Source organism: Dipteris shenzhenensis, chromosome 2 (assembly GCF_047967505.1).
Source record: "Dipteris shenzhenensis isolate YYH24624 ecotype China chromosome 2, Dip_SZ_1.0, whole genome shotgun sequence".
NCBI lineage: Eukaryota > Viridiplantae > Streptophyta > Polypodiopsida > Gleicheniales > Dipteridaceae > Dipteris > Dipteris shenzhenensis.
The window spans coordinates 46,689,830-46,706,068 of record NC_141597.1 but is presented as its reverse complement, the minus strand read 5'-3'; the positions used below and the strand labels follow the sequence as shown (position 1 = coordinate 46,706,068).

The 16,239-nt window shown below is 38.9% G+C and overlaps 1 long non-coding RNA gene across 1 annotated transcript; it reads left to right on the top strand.

The window, feature by feature from the left end:
- Positions 1–14,079: 14,079 nt before the first annotated feature.
- Positions 14,080–14,909, top strand: LOC147904860 (uncharacterized). Its single transcript, XR_015543559.1, has 2 exons — positions 14,080–14,267; positions 14,365–14,909. It is a non-coding gene; the product is annotated as an uncharacterized LOC147904860 (long non-coding RNA).
- The last annotated feature ends 1,330 nt before the right edge of the window (positions 14,910–16,239 follow it).

The following is a 16,239-nucleotide window of genomic DNA, read 5'->3' as shown; positions in this document are numbered from 1 at the left end:
AACCTTGCATAATGCGCCCGAGGACGGCAGACGAGGACGGCAATGGACTCGTAGATTTTCAGGAATGCAAGAAGCTACTGGCGAGTCAAACCCCTTGAAGAGAATACGTTGTAGATACTTCTTAACGTAATAAACGTACATCGGTCTGTGTAGATTTGTCGTCCGCTTGAAGCTTCAATTCCGTTCGCAAAAGAAGACGCGCTTCATTTCCAAGAACATACTGACGGATGTTAAGATGCTTTAAGAGCTCGAAATTCCCAGAACCTTACCGCCAAATCGTTCGAAATTGTCAGAATCTTACCGCAAGAACTACCCGTAAACAAATTCGAACTACCATCATCCCTCCTTCTTTGCCGCCCTCCTTCTGCCCACCCCACTTCCTTTGCTTCTTCCCCTGACTTGCCTGCCTGTAGCTGCCCCCCCCTCGCCTGCCTGCAGCTGCCCCCCCCCAGCGCACCCCTCGCCTGCCTGCACCTTACCGCACCCCTCGCTTGCCCACCCCCAGGAGCACCCCTCGCCTGCCTACAGCTGTCCCCCCTAGCTCAAAGCTTGCGCGCATCCCCGAGGGCTTCTGCTTCTTCTCGCATGGAGCTAACGTCTTCTCAGCCGGGTCGCTGTAGCAAAGCAGCACCTTTACCAAGCAAACCAGCTACTCCCAAAAGTAGACAAATGAGTTTTCTAGAAGGGAAGCTATGGTGCAGCAGGGAGAGGCGCTCTTCCGACCATCTGAGCGCTCACATGGGAGGGAGAGTCTTGAACTTCTTGGGGCAGCAAAAGAGGCAGCACGTTAACGCGCTGCCTCTTTTGCTGCCCCTCGCATGATTATGGTCATTGCATGGTTATGGTCATTGAAGTTCAGAAGAGAAAAGAGCAGCGCTTACCTTCGAAGTTCGATGCAGCTCGTTGCTCGTTAAACCTTCTTTTGGTTGCCCAGCTCCTGGATTATCGAAGCACTTTGCTCTTTGAAGCTCTTTGCTCGTTGCCCAACTCCTGGAATATGGAAGCTCGCTGAAGCTCTGTGTTCGTTGCCGTTTGGACCTTCTTCTGGTTGCCTAGCTCTTGGATTATGGAAGCGAACAGAGGTGAAGGGACCTACATGGTAAACTATTGAACGTGGCTAAACTGTTGAACGTGTTGGTGGGGAGGAAGGGAGAGGAGGGATGGTTGCAGTATTGATACCATGGGAGATTTTGCAAGATACCATGGCGATTTTGTAGTAATGAGTTTGCAGGCCTGGCCTTTACAGAAAAGATTCTCCAGTAATTTTGCAGGCTCTGCTGTCAGGAGAAGAAGTGGAGAATGCCACCTAAATCCGTTGTACTAACTCATGATGTCAACCGTTTTTAAAATTGCTAGTTGGGGAAATAATAATATTGCTAGTTCATGCAAACGTGAAGTAAACTAACACATTTTAATAGTTTTAAATTTAGATATAGATTTGAGAATACACACATTTTGATAGTTTTCAATTTAGATATAGATTTGAAATACTACTCATTCTGTTGTATTTTTTGTGTTCGACTATTGTCTTTAGAAAAAATTGTCCATTAGTATTAGAAAATGTATTATATATTAATAGAAAAGTGTTATGTATTAGTTCTTGACTTATAATATGTGTTTCTATTCTGCTCTAACTATTGCTAAGTAAAATATAATAATTATTAATATTTGATTTTTCAATACCAATATATAAATTTGAAAGTTACTTGTCTCTTTATTCATTTATATTAAATGTACACCCTTACTGAATGAAATGCATGGAGGCGTCATTCAAGTTACTATCTCCATGCTAGCATCTTGTTCAATGATTACCATTATTCTAAACAAATAAACACATATTGTTCAATAAAGACTTACAGTTAAACGACCAAATAGTGGTAGCTTTACCATCTTTTCAAGAGCAAGCCATTTGACACTTAAAGAGACAAACTTGCTCCATCTCTTCTCTCCCATAATCCCTTTCAGTGTCTCTCTCAACACTTCTCTCTGCTCCATTCTCTTCGGTCTGCAACTCGTCTATGCCATTTCTTCTTTTGCCTCCCTGTCTCTAGAACCTTTGTGTAGCTAGATTTTCTCTTGTTCTCTGGTTGGTGTCGCCTAGTGCTACATCTTGGCTCTAGCATTTAAATCATGCCATTTTCAGTTTCATTCGCTTTGGAGAACATGAATCATTGACCATTTGTTATGACACTCCTTTCCCCGAGGTTTCGTTGGTGGAGCTTAAGGAACACTTTCACATTGAGAATGAGGACATTGAGCTGCATCAAGAAATTGGAATAGATGAGCTTGCCATTGTCCTTCCAGTGGTGAACTTAGAGGATGGTTAGAAAGGGTTCAAGATTAATGGCAGCCAAGAATCAATTTAAAGAGTTCATGTGCTTGATAAGAGAGGTACTTATGGTGACTTTATGAATCCTGAGGTGAATAGTGTGGTTTCACTTATAGAGAGGATGCCTTTGAATAGTTCTTTTCATGTTGTGCTCAAATCTGCAATTCGGGTGGAGAAAGTTACTGAGCTTCCTCTAGCTTATGATGGATATATTGTCTTCGAACATCCACCTATTCCTAAGGGTTCACCAATGTTTGGAATGGAACAGAATGCTGATGGCCATGTTTGGACAAAATATTCCACATGTTCGCAAGACTACTTCGATGGTGTTGTGAGGATGAGTAGATGTTCAGGTTATTTGAGATGTTGTAATTTGGATTGTCCTTTCCTTGAACGAATGGAAGTTTTAAATGATACACAGTGGAAAGGAAAGCTTAGGAGGCCTTCTCTACCTGGGCCCATTGATCCAGCTTTGGGGTCACTTGTGTGCAAGCATTGTGATGGAATACTAGAGTGTGTTTACCTATGCAATGCTATTATATATTATTGCTTTCCCCATGAACGAGTGAAGACGACGAGATGTGTAGTGCATGTGGGTTTCCATGACCATCCAGTTGAAAAAGGTAGAAGTCGAGCAAAGGAAATGCAAGTAGAGGATCTCGTTTCAATGCATGCTAGGTTGAATAGAAATTCCTCTTGCAAAAATATCCAGGTGTCTGTGGCACAAGACTTTGTGATGGATATGATGCTAGCAAAGGATGGGATTGTTGTGGAGCCGCTAGATGATCGAATGTTCAAAGAAGCACTTGAAACCATTACACCAATGACCCAAAGAAGGAGGCTTCAGAGAATGGTGCAGAGAGCAAGAAGTGAGGCTAGAGGAGGGGATGGTGGAATGGATTCAATACTTGATTTAAAGAGGAGATGCAGATATCCATACCTAAGTATCCTTTTTCCTAAACAATTGCAAGATGAACAACAACCGCATATCTTCAAAATGTCGACCATTGGTCCAGGATCAGGAGTTGATCTAGTGAATCGCATGTGGCGTGGTGGAAGCTTGGGATCACAATGGGTTCATTTTGACCATGTGCATCGAGTGAGGGGATGGTCAACAATGGGTGCTCATGTGTATGACCCATTCATAAGGGAAATATTAACTATAGCAATATGTGAATTCAAGGTGGAGGATAACCATGCTCAGGTCAATTCTGGGAGCTACTGAACAATACAATGGAGAAGAATGGTTTTGAAAAACCTCAATTTCATGGATTCATAGTAGATGGAGCAAGAGCAAATTGGTTGGCTGTCCGCATTGTTTACAATGGTGGACTTGAAAATGTGATGGATGGTAAAGAAAGAACTTGTGTTTTCCATTTGGAGATGAGCATGGTTGACCACACCAAACGATGCATTAAGCCACAATTTCAGGAGGAGCATAAAGTTCTATGTCGGAAGTGGAGAGAGGCAACAACTTCAACTCCTGCAGAGCAGTGCAAACAAACATTGAATTTGTATTGGTCTCCCATTCATGTGAAGGAGGGTGAGCTACCAACATTGCCTATGTGGCTAGCTTGGTGGGAGTTAGAGTCAACCAGTGGGGGGGAATGTTCTTGCGGCAAGAAGAGCACTCTGGATTTGTTCCTACAGTGAACCTTTCAGAGACAAAACATTCTAGCATGAGAGCAACACATGGATGTGCAAAACACATAACATTGTATGATGCTTGTGCAATAGATCTTGCAATGAGTGTCCTTCAAAGTGCCCACTACAATGCCTTTATGAATGGAAAACACTTGGGTACAGGACCAAATTTGGATGCTCTACGGCGAAGAATACTAGATGGTAGTGGGTCTGGTAAAGGGGACATAAATAGGCTTGTGGATTTATCACACACATTGATTAAAGAGGCCGGGATACAATCTCCTGAGATGAATAGACCAGTAACAGAACCGGTGAGCATAAGAAGAAAGAGGGGTTCAAAATGTTCAACATCGGTCCATGCAAACGATAGTCATCGACCAAAATACATCACAGTGACAACAAGGAGAGTGATAGGAAAAACAAGATACATTGATTTTAAAAGTCCATCACAGGATGGGGTTTGTAGAGAGATATTTATTCATGAAGCCAATTGGGCGATCAGGAGACCCGAACCACATAGCGTTGTCACATGCTTTGGCTACTTGGTAGAGAGTCGGAGATGATGTGGGGCACTAATCAATGCACTTGGTAGAAGTGCAAGTTATGGGTGCCCGCCCCTTGTTTTAAGGGAAGAAGGCAACATTCTCATGGAGTGACAGAGCAGTTTGTATGGTTTTGTAATACTTCTGTCACCCATACATGGAATGTGGATAAATCCATTCAAGGTGTTCCTGGGGTCTCTCTAGGTGTATGGAAGGTTGCAAGTGGCACATCAATGACTATAGATGAGAGGGGTGCCCTTGTAAGGGTAGGGTTTGTATTTGATAGTGATGATTCTATTGGTGTGATGGGGCCTCCTTGTGCATAGCAGATCCATACACCTAGCCATGTGCGCCCTTCTTCTCGTGATGGAAAGCTTGTTTCATGGAGAGTAAATTTGACTAAAGATTTCAAGGAAAGGATACACAAGGCAGTTACGGAAAATGGGGAGGTGGTGAGAGAGAACATCATTATTCCACATGAGGTGCATGTATTCCATGTTCATACAGCAAGATGAATGTCCAAGGGGCTAACATATAGTGTCTCGATTTTAGAGTTCCCATGTTGCACATGCCTTGATTTCACAGAAAGGGAAGCAAGAAAAAGTCCCTACATGCCTTGCAAGCACATATACTTTGTGTTTATTTGTGTCTTGGGCTTGGCTCAAACGGTGCATCAGTTTATGCATCAGGCTGCATTGATAAAAGTTGAATTGTTTCAAGCTCTGGGTGGTAGAAGAAACCCATCAAGTATATAGTGTATGGCTTGGATGTCCTTTTTTCACATTTCCTTCAGAAGCAAATAATATATGTAGGTGTGCTTCCATGCATGAAGCTGCACTAAGTTGTATTTTTTGAAGGTGGAAGAAACCCATCAAGCATGTAGTAGGTAGCCTAGATGTACTTTTTTTATATTTCTCTTGGAAGTGGATGATATACATAGGTGTGCTTCCATGTTTTGGCAATGCATAAAAAAACATTTTGTAAAATCATTCCAAGGGCTGGAAGATATTTTGAAGCATCAAAATTTTTATGTTAAATTTTTTTTTGGTATGACATTTGCTTTTTGTGCTATGGAGTTAATAACTTTTAGAAAAAAGGTGTCTTGTGACAACATGAGGAGCATTTAATGTAATATGTTACTATATAGTCTCAATATTGAAAACATTCAATGTTTTATTTTCTCATTACTTTTTCATAGAAATGGAAACATGATTTGAACATGTACTTCTGGAAACATGGTAGCCAAGATGCAGGCAAATGGGTAAGTTTTCTTTGAACATAAATTGTGAGTATTGCATGGTAATTGTCCACGCTCACTTATTTGGCCTCGCTCGCTTTTTGGTAATGCCCCCCTTTGACAAGTGTCAATAATCTTCTTTAGATGGTCATGACTATCTTTCATGACCATAGGCCCTAACAATAGGATTGTCTAGGCTATCATTTTGCAAACAAAGTGGCAACCACTGACATGACACACCTATGGTACACGACATGCTGAGGACCTTTCTCATGAAGATTTCCAAACATGATCTTTTTGGAGGAGAATTGACTGGTTTTGTGGCATGATTTTTTTAAAGGTGCTTACCTAGCCTTTGAGCTATTTCTTTTCAATCTTATATGAGGGCTCCCTATTATATCAGTGCCATCACAGCTAGATATAGAATTTAATTTTGTTCACCTTTTTAACCCTTGCCCATATGAAATTTATTTAGTTGTTTCCTTGTGAAAAAAGTAGATTGAATTGAGTAACTATTTGTTAATTTAGTTCTTTTCTTGCCTCTTTAAGTCATTAATTTTGTTGTATCTTTTTAATTGTACCCATGCAAGATTTTCTCGTAGGTGCATGACTGGTTTGAAACATCTTATTCAATGGGATGGCATCCTTTAATTTGGTATAGCTTGGGGTGTGATCATTGATATTGGGAATAAATGTGACTCTTCCATATTTCCCTTAACACATGCTTAACATTTCATTTTTTGGTGCCCGTTTGCACCACGTGTTTTTTAGCATTAGGATTGTACCATCACACCTTGGTTGGATGGTTTTTTGTGTGCATTTATTGACTTCCAAGTTAAGAAAGTTTGTTCTTAGTTTACTAATGATGATTTATGTTCTATTTGTAAAGGTATATCTCCATAAATTCTTTTTATGGCTCTCTTTTCGAAACCAATATCTAGACTTGGATATCTTAATACAAACGTTGTTTAGGTGTATAGCTAGCCTTTCTTTCTAGCCTTGTAGAAAGTATCACCCATTACAGCTCTATATGGGATTTCGGTTTTTGAGATATCTTTGACCTTGCCATAGGAAACATGCCTTTCTTCTAGGTGAACAATTATTTTGAAAAATCTTTGCTCATTTAATCAACATCTTAGATAGTGGGATGACTTGCCTTGGGATCTTCTAAGTTAGATATTTTTTTGTGTGACCCATAGTTGTCGGAGCATAAGAGAAATTTTGCACACACCTTCACTATTTCTTCTTATATGTTTTATCTTTAACCATCTCTTCTTTTTCCATGTTGACTGCCTTAGTGTGTTGATTTTGATTCATTTTTTAATTACAAAGCTATGCTTAAAAATATAAAAAACCTATTCTTGGATTGATATCAAATATGATCTTTTACATATTTTTGTATATTTGCTAGGTTTTTCTTTTGTATAAATTTGCTAGGATAAAGAATTTTGATTAAGATAATCACTTGCAAAAGTATTTAAATGCACAATGCACGTGTAAACAACTTGAATGTTGCTTGTTGCAATGGAAACATGGTCAATGAATGGAAATTGGAAAAAGATTCAAATAAAAATAAAATAAGATACTTATTCAATCTTGCACCTTGAGATTACGATGGGTGAGGGTCATGTGTATCTTGCTTCTCTTTTGCAAAAAGCAACTTCCTCATCATACTCTAATTGGAGGTGTTTTGACGTCTTGTCTTAGTCATGGCCATGCATCCTTGTTAAACTTCTACCTCTGCTATTCCCATCTAAAGGTTATCTTCCTATTGTTCCCCTCCACCACCTTCCCTTTGAATCCTACATGGGTAGGATCTAGATTGCATCACCTTTAGCATGTTAACCATGTCTAGACAACAAAATAGCATCAGTGTTTCCTAGGGTTGGGGGTTGGGCTTCTCTATATTTTGAATCTCCATCTTATGCACACAATGGTTTTGACTATAAGGATGATATTTTGTGGAGCATCTCTACAAACTTCCTAGTAACCATCCTACTACCGTAAGCTATAGACTTCCTAGTAATCATCTCTTTGAACTTCCTAGTAACCATCGTAGGAATGTAAGCTACTTGTCTTCACCCATATTGGTGAGCCAAGCTGCATGTATGGATTTCAAGCCCCTCCCCTTATTGTCAAAGCTAACTAAAGATTGTCTCGATGCAAAGATGTTGATGCAAAGGGTAGTAGATGCTCGCACTATGGACAAAGATTCTGAGGAGAGAGATGCTAAGGTGAGGGGTTGAAGAGAGAGAGGAAAGGGAGACATAGGGTTTCTTAGAGGAGGAAGAGGGTTGTTATCATGAAAGAAGATGGTGAAGCAAAATTTTGATTGGTAGAGGGTTGAGAAGTAGTAAGTACAATGGGGAGGCATTTTTAGCATGTGAAGCCATGGTCTAGGGGACCCTTTCACATGGAAGTTTTGGTTTGGTTTTTCCTACAAAATTTGTGGCCAAGAGGCCTAAACAAAAAACTCCAACATCCAAATTCATGCAAGCTCTCACGTCATTTATTACCTACTGGAGTTGGGAAAGTGTGCCCCATGACCATGATGAAGAGGGATGTGACTCGTGATACAAAGGTGGATCAAGGGTGCATGTTGAGTTTCTAAATGTGACTCATAGTTCTATTTTCCTCTATCTTTTCTTTATCATGGTTCTATTTTCCTCCATCTTTCTTTATCTTGCATGCAATCCTATGGACATGATCTCTCTATGAGTTTGTATGGTAGCATTGAATAGTTGGATTGTACTTATTTGTTGTTTGGTCCCAACTATATGTACAAATAAAGGGAGGAATCTTATAAGGTGTTATGTAGAAGCGAAGTGACATTGATGTGAATTTTATAAAGAGGTATTTACGGTTTCTTTAATTTTCAACCTCTCATTTGGCAAATGAGAAAATACTACTTTGCACATTTCTTGCAATATTATCCTTTTCACTAAGCACAAAATAGCCTATGCAACATTTTGGCAAAGGGGACAAAGTAACCTAAGGCATAACCCAACAAGCAATCTCATCCATGGTTGCAACCTATGTAATCTCTCGACTAAAATACTTGACCCCTTGCAAGAATTTATATCATAAGCATCAAAAGCAATAGGATTTTAATCCAATGTTTTTCAAATTGTGTCTCACTTCACAACCATGTGATGTGCCTACAACCTAAAAACTATCTTTTCCAAATGTCTCATAGCTTTTTGTTCCCAATTCTTTAATACTTTTGCAATCCCAGACTGGTTGGCTTTTGCTTTTCTATGGAAGCACCAAGTGAAAGATTCAAAGAACCAATCAAACATACCTTTGAGACTCACCTTGTTGTTGAAGTTCCCTTTGAGTTGGCTTTTGAATTCTACCAAGATCTTGAAGTTTCTTGAAAGGATATCCCCTTCTAGAATGCATAATTCCTATTGCTTGGAATCTACCTTCAAATACTCCTTCGGATAGGCTTATTAATTCTTGGAAAAAACCTTAATAAATGTAGATTCATAAGATATATTAGATAAAATGGGAGAATCCCAAGTCCCATAAAAAAACATGGGATTCCGACAAATTTTTATGAGATTTTTTCAAAACTCCCTCATGTGACATATCATTGGAAAGATATCAAATAGTAGAATCTAACACTACAATCTCTTATAGATTTGGAGTTTGTATGTTTCATATATTGCACGAAGAAGATTAAAGTTTCATTCCCAAAATGTAGCATTCTTCCCACTTTATCTAATTTTTAAAGCTTTGCAAATGCACCTTATAATACTCTTTAATGTATATGGCCAAACATGATTATTAGCTTGCCTTTAGTTGCTTATTTATGCTTTGGGATATGGGTGTTGTACAAACAAGTTATACCATCTACATACAAGGCTAAGTAAGGATATATTAGATATGACTTTTAAAGTGCATAATAGAGAGACTTTTTAGTAATACAAAGAGGAGGATTTTTTAATTTCGCAATAGAAAGACTTTGTAGAGTGCTTGTAGTAATACACAGGGGGATTAGGTATTGCAAGGCTGCAATGCCATATTTTACTGGGGCTTCTACTTTGAATACGTTTCATCAATGATATTTTCTTTAGCATTCTCTTTGCATACAAATGAATCAATTGGAGAGACACCACACACTATTAACTACTTCTCCTTCTGGACGATTGCAACCGATAGGCACATCTGCCCTATCCATGCATTAGGCAATGTTATCTCACAAAGTTTACACTTTGATGTTGCCTTCACAAACACCCTAAAGAAAAACACATGCAAATGGTGGCCACTAGATTTGGCAATCATCTATAATGTGCCCATGATAAAACATGCACCGGTGACCCTGTCTCATCTCAAGAGGATAATTTTTACTTTAATGTATATACTAGTGACAATCACTATCTCATTTCTCTCAATAGCAACCTATTTCTTGATTGTTGCCTCCTTCAACCTGAGGGTGTAGAAATTATCCTTCAGTTGCTCCACATGATGCTCACTCCATGCAATAGCTTTATCTAACTCCACTAGATGTGTTTTTAAACATCTTTATAATATTTAGCAACCTCCATGTAGTCAAAAAGTGTGGAGGACTAATTCTCCAAATTATCAGGAGCACCTTAACAAGAGCATGCACATTACAATGGTATTGGAGTATGTTACAGAATTGTATTTCTGATATTTCTTGCTATGGAAATTATTTTATTTTAGTCAAGTGTGACTATGGCAAAGTATTCCATAGGAGCGCATCCACCGCGTGCACATTACAATGGTATTGGAGTATGTTACGGAATTGTATTTTCGATATTTCTTGCTATGGAAATTATTTTATTTTAGTCAAGTGTGACTATGGCAAAGTATTCCATAGGAGCACAATCGACGCAGCAGGGGTCCTAGTGGATGCTTTGTGGGGTTTAGTTGGGGATGCCTAACTACCTGTGTTTTTGCCAGGCTAGATGGTTAGTATTGTGGGTGATTCCATGTTAATACTAATGTCGCTATTGTTACTGGTGTTATTGCAATTGGTCGCAAGTACTTTGATGTCTATATATCAAGCATACGATTGTGTTGGGATTAGTTGGTGTGATGATTCATCAATTGATTGCAACAACTAACACAAGTGGTGGCTTGAGTACAGATGATGAGTTGGATAACGAGGAACGGAGATGGTGAAGGTGATTTGGATTGATCAAAGCATCTGATGGTTGTCAAAGGCCATGGGCCATATTGTAAAGTAATGAATTTTAAGCCATGGGATAATTTATTTTATTAAACATGGATGAGGGCATATTAAGCCTTGTGATATTTTAAGCTCGCAGAGCTATGTTGAGCAATCCCTCTAATTATGGACAAGGGATGCTTTTGGACGTACTATTATTTGCTCTTTGCTTTTTGGAATTACAATTATAAATACTCTAGATGGGAAGAAAGAGCCACCATCGGGAGGTCCTTGAATTGGAGGTTGTTGAATAAAGACCCTCCTCCTTTGCTACTGGGATATTTTTGGGTATGGGGAGGTTATGTATGGCTAGTATACAAAGGTGTGGGACCCTCTATAATCAACTCTTCCATTGGCACATGGTTTTGAGAGAGAGAGAGAGAGAGAGAGAGAGAGAGAGAGAGAGAGAGAGAGAGAAGGGGGGGTAAGAAGAGGTTGAGGGAAAGCTGAATATAGAAGGTTGTTATTGATAGAAATGCATTCACCTTCTATGGTAGGATATATGGGCATTAAAAACACCTCTAAATTGATAAAATAAAGTTTCTTTTGGGAGGGTGTTTGGAGGTGTTGAAATATAGTGCTAAATGGTTTCCGTCTCATCATCATAAAGTGGCATTAAACTCCCTATCAGTTTGTCTTAGATATTACCCATTTCTAGAAGGAAAATGGACACACATAGCTATGACTTCATGATTGGGCTGCCTTTTATAGATAGCATCTAGTGGTCAATGGGCACATAAAACAAGCCCTATCTCCACCAAGAAATAGTATTCAACATCTCAATTTTCCTAGTGCTTCATTGAGAATGTGTTCAAGCATCATGGGCTTTTTCATGAGATTGTAAGTGATAGAGATACAGTCTATTTTATGGAACAATTTTGGCAAGAATTATTTGTAAAAGTAGCTGGCAACGAGTTACTTAAGTGCCATGTACCAACAAACTTGTATGCCATTGGATTGTCATCCACCTAGTAGCCTAAAATAGGTGCTGATGAAAGAACACCCTTAGATATTTTTGGACATCTCATGATCAACAATAATGGGGATACATAGCCCTTGGATAGAGTGAGTTGGAACAAGTATCACTCAAATACCACTTGGACGTATGCGTGGACTATTTCTATTTCCATAGTAATAGAAGGCATATAATAAACCTTAGTAGGATAGTTATGAGCAATTGCTTATGAAGTACATGTGCTAGTAGTTAGAACCTTCATGTAGACGGAATAGGCATTCTCTGTCTTTACGTTGTTCAGAAGTTTCGAATGCAAAAGTATTTCTACATGCAAGACTATGCTTTGTCTAGTTTTGTCTATACTTCCTTTATGATGTTTGAGCTTATATAGCTGTGGAACACCCTATATCACGTTTATGGGCAAAATATGTTACTACTACACCTAGTTCCATGCATTTGATTTATCCAATGTTTGGGTACATAGTATTATTTACATAAACAAAATTATTTGCTTGAAAATACGATTCAGGGGTATTTAGTTATAAAAACCATCATATATCACGTTTATGTGCAAACATTCAAAGAGGGGAACCTAACCCTTATGTGTGTTTATGTAGGTGATGCAGCAAGACCATTCAGGAAGACCATTGACATGTCAGCTTATGCTATAAGGAAGGAGGAATCTCCTGATGAGAATTGCTTTTTGAGTGCTTCTGTTTCATTTAGCTACATGTGCAGGACTCAAATTTAATTTTGTATTATGCAGTCAAGAGAAGAAAGCCCAATGAGAACGGTTCAGACAAAGGTGGACAGGCAGTGGTTAAGGGAAAGGAGAAGGAGGAAAAGAAGTCACCCCAACTGCAACTTTTCAAATTTTTACAAAATATTTCCAAGAAGATAACTTCTTTTGTTAAAGCTCTTATGACTAAAAGAATAAAGGGAAGCATCTCACACTATTCTAAGAATATCATGGGCATAAAGGCCATCTTTCCATGCTTTAATTGATTCCAAATCAATAAGATACGATGTAAAAGAAGATTGCTATAAATAAAAAGATCTGCACAATATTTTGTGCCCTACTTTTGTAGTGAATATCGAGACATTATATGCTTCACCTAGGATTTGGCCTCGATCCCATAGTCATGGGCATAGAAAGAGTTGGACTCATATTTATGGGGAAAGTACACATTTATGCTTCTAGCCTATGAGGTTTTAAAAATTCGTGTGTATCAAGGAGCGTGGATGATCTCACTCAAACTCCACACAAAACATTTTCCAAAGCCCTTAAATTAAGAGCAATCCTAAAGGTGAATTGATATTATATCTTGAAATTCTTAATAATTCATGTATATACCGAGATTTTCAAATAGAACATGTATATTATGTCCCTTGAAATTGAAGGCAACCTTGAATCCCAACTCAGATTTCATAACTTCAGCCAAGAAAAATACATTAGGATAAAGGGGCCCATAAAGAGGTAGGTGTCTTTAAAATGGTAGCCCCCCTAATAAAGAGGCAGGTGGCACCTAGTACTCCTCATAGAAAAAGATGATGTGTCAAGCTCTTGTTTCACCATTTTTTGGACAAAAAGTCGCTTCGTACTGGCCTTCAACTGTCCTAAGCATTGGCTCTCATAGTTTTCTATGTTCTACAAAATTTTCAAAAAGTTTTACACATAAAAACAAGATGAATTGCAATTCATAGGGCTGCCCGGATGGTGAGACTGAAGAAAGCGAAGAGGAGGGTGGCAGGAAGGGGATGCGCAAGAAGCAAATGAGTGTTGCTGTTGACAGCCACCACGAATTCCTTTATGAAAAAGCCGCCCATACAAGCCGCCAAATTTCTTTGGTATACTTGTAACTTAGTCCCACCCTAGAGGAGGCCAATTAGGTCACTAATGACAGAGAATTTGAATTCTGATTCAAGAAGGTTAGCCCTTCATTTCTTATCTTACTCTCATTCTCATTCTGCCCATGCGTGCCCCCCGCCCCCAACCCCACTAGAATTCATGACCATAAAAAGTTAGCCCTCCATATATAATAGGCTTCTTTATCTCAAGAGTCACTCTCACACTGGCATGCGCGCATACTTTTTCTCAAAAAGCATCACGCCACCTCCTCGTAAAGCGAATTCGATCGCTTCCATAAAACAACGCTTGATGGTGATCCTAAGCTATTTAACGTCCTCTCTTTCTTTCGTGTTCTCCGCGGTTCCCTGCTTCTCTCTATGTTTTCTCTTCTTGCCCAAAGCAGTAACCCTTCAACGGTCGTTCCGTGCTTGCAAAAAACATGGAAGCCCACCGCCATAAGCGCCATCAGAAGCTCGCGCAGGCAACTGCGATTGTTGCAGGGGGACTCGCTCTCGTAAATTGGCTTTTCTCTACACACGCTTTTGCAACAGTTACGTTTTTGTAACATGAAGTATACCGTTTAAAATATCTGGCATTTGGGTTCCATGCAGAGAGAGCATCACAAAGCAAACAAGCATCCAGAGCAGCATGATAAGCACGCTCACCATAAGCACGTCGCGGAAGCAATAGCAATTGCTGCTACTGCATTAGCTGCGCATGAGAAACAAGCGCAGAAGGATGTGATCTACAAGGGATCGCATCATCACGGCCATCACCATCATCATTAGACTGAGCTACGTAAGGTATGCAGGGCATACAACTTATATTTTAGCTTTAAGTTACAGAAAATGCTATAAACAGTTAAAAGGATACGCGCACTTGTGGTCGAGACTTATTGTCTCAGAATACCGTTTTACCGTTTGAACTGGATGAGCCCTGTTTGTAATTTGGACCTGCGTAGATGCTGGTAAGAATCATCTAAGCATATGTACACATCGTTGTCTCTATTCTCCGTCTACCTTGTTAACCAGAGAACAAGATACGTGAATAGCAACATGGACTTGAGAAGCGACACAAGGTTCGTTCAGACTCCATTCTCGCTACAAATCTCAAGGGTTGTTTTTTTATTACGGAGTTGGTGCTGGCGAAACGTGGAACGGATTCTGAAGCCTTAATTCTCATGACGCATGAGTTATAAGTTTCCTTTTTAAGCTATTAGGATTGTTTCTCTAGCTCTCATCCATAATGGTCAAGAATATGTGGTTAGTTTCTCAAAGCATAAATCTACTGACGTATAACAAGAGTGCATGATTGCACAAAAGCACTCGCTTCGGCTATGAGGCTCTCTTAATAAAGGCTCTATGCAAAATAAATTTAAAAACAATTTCGCCACCCATGTACTTGAAAAAATGCATTAAGGTTACTTCAAAGTGGGTATCCTCTACTTAACCCTGTGAGACCTGCTTATTGTCACTCATAGTTGTCTGAATTTCAAAGTCCTTGGTATGTCTTCATTAATTCATTCATTGCTCAATTGCTATACTTCATAGTTCCTTCTTTTGTCATGGAGCACCTTTTAATAAATTTTTCCTAACGGGAAAAAAGAGTGAAAATAAATATGGACATGAGACATGACAGAGGGTCCATCAAGACCAGATCCTCCCTGCAAATGTCATGGCTCGGGGGGGTCACTATGTATAAACCCTCTATATCACGTGCGTTCAAGGCCTATTTGTAAAATCCCTTATCCGTAATTTTTCCATTAATAAAATGTACCCTTTTTCTATACTAATCTATACATTTTTTTCAAAATCATTTTAAAAACTCCCTTATGTAAATTAATTTCTGAAAATTTTAGATATAAAAAATATCCTTCTATTGAAGTTACGTGATAGTGTTACATATGATGACTGACTCCTTTGAGTGTCACGGGTATTGTTTTATTATTGCCTTAGTGACATGCAAAGATTTGCACATTTTGGGAATTGAAGCCCAATAAATACATGAATAAGCATGAAAAATACATTCAAAAAATAGAGGGTTAAAAATTGACTCTTTGGATGAATGTAGGCATAGAAGAAGCTTTCTTAGTAAAAATAATGACTGAAAATATGCAAAAAATGAGAATAAACAATAGCTAATACCTGGAATGGCAAGAACCGTGCATTGGACGAGATGGCCGCCGTACATTATCGATCTTAACTAGCATAATAACTTTTTTGCCAGTATATAGTTTTGTAAACTAGCTGTTTTGGCAAAATAATGTTTGGTAGAGCAACGTTTTTGGCAGTAAATAGTTTTGCGAAATAGTTTTTTTGACATAATAGTTTTTTTTGCAGAACAACTTGTTTGGTAGAACAACCCTTTTTCTTTTAAAGAACAACTTTTCTTTCTTTCTTTTTTTCCCTATCCAGTAGTTAACAATTGTTTCACCTACAGGCATAAAGCCCGTTTGGTAGGCATAAAGCCCGTTTGACAGGCAAAAA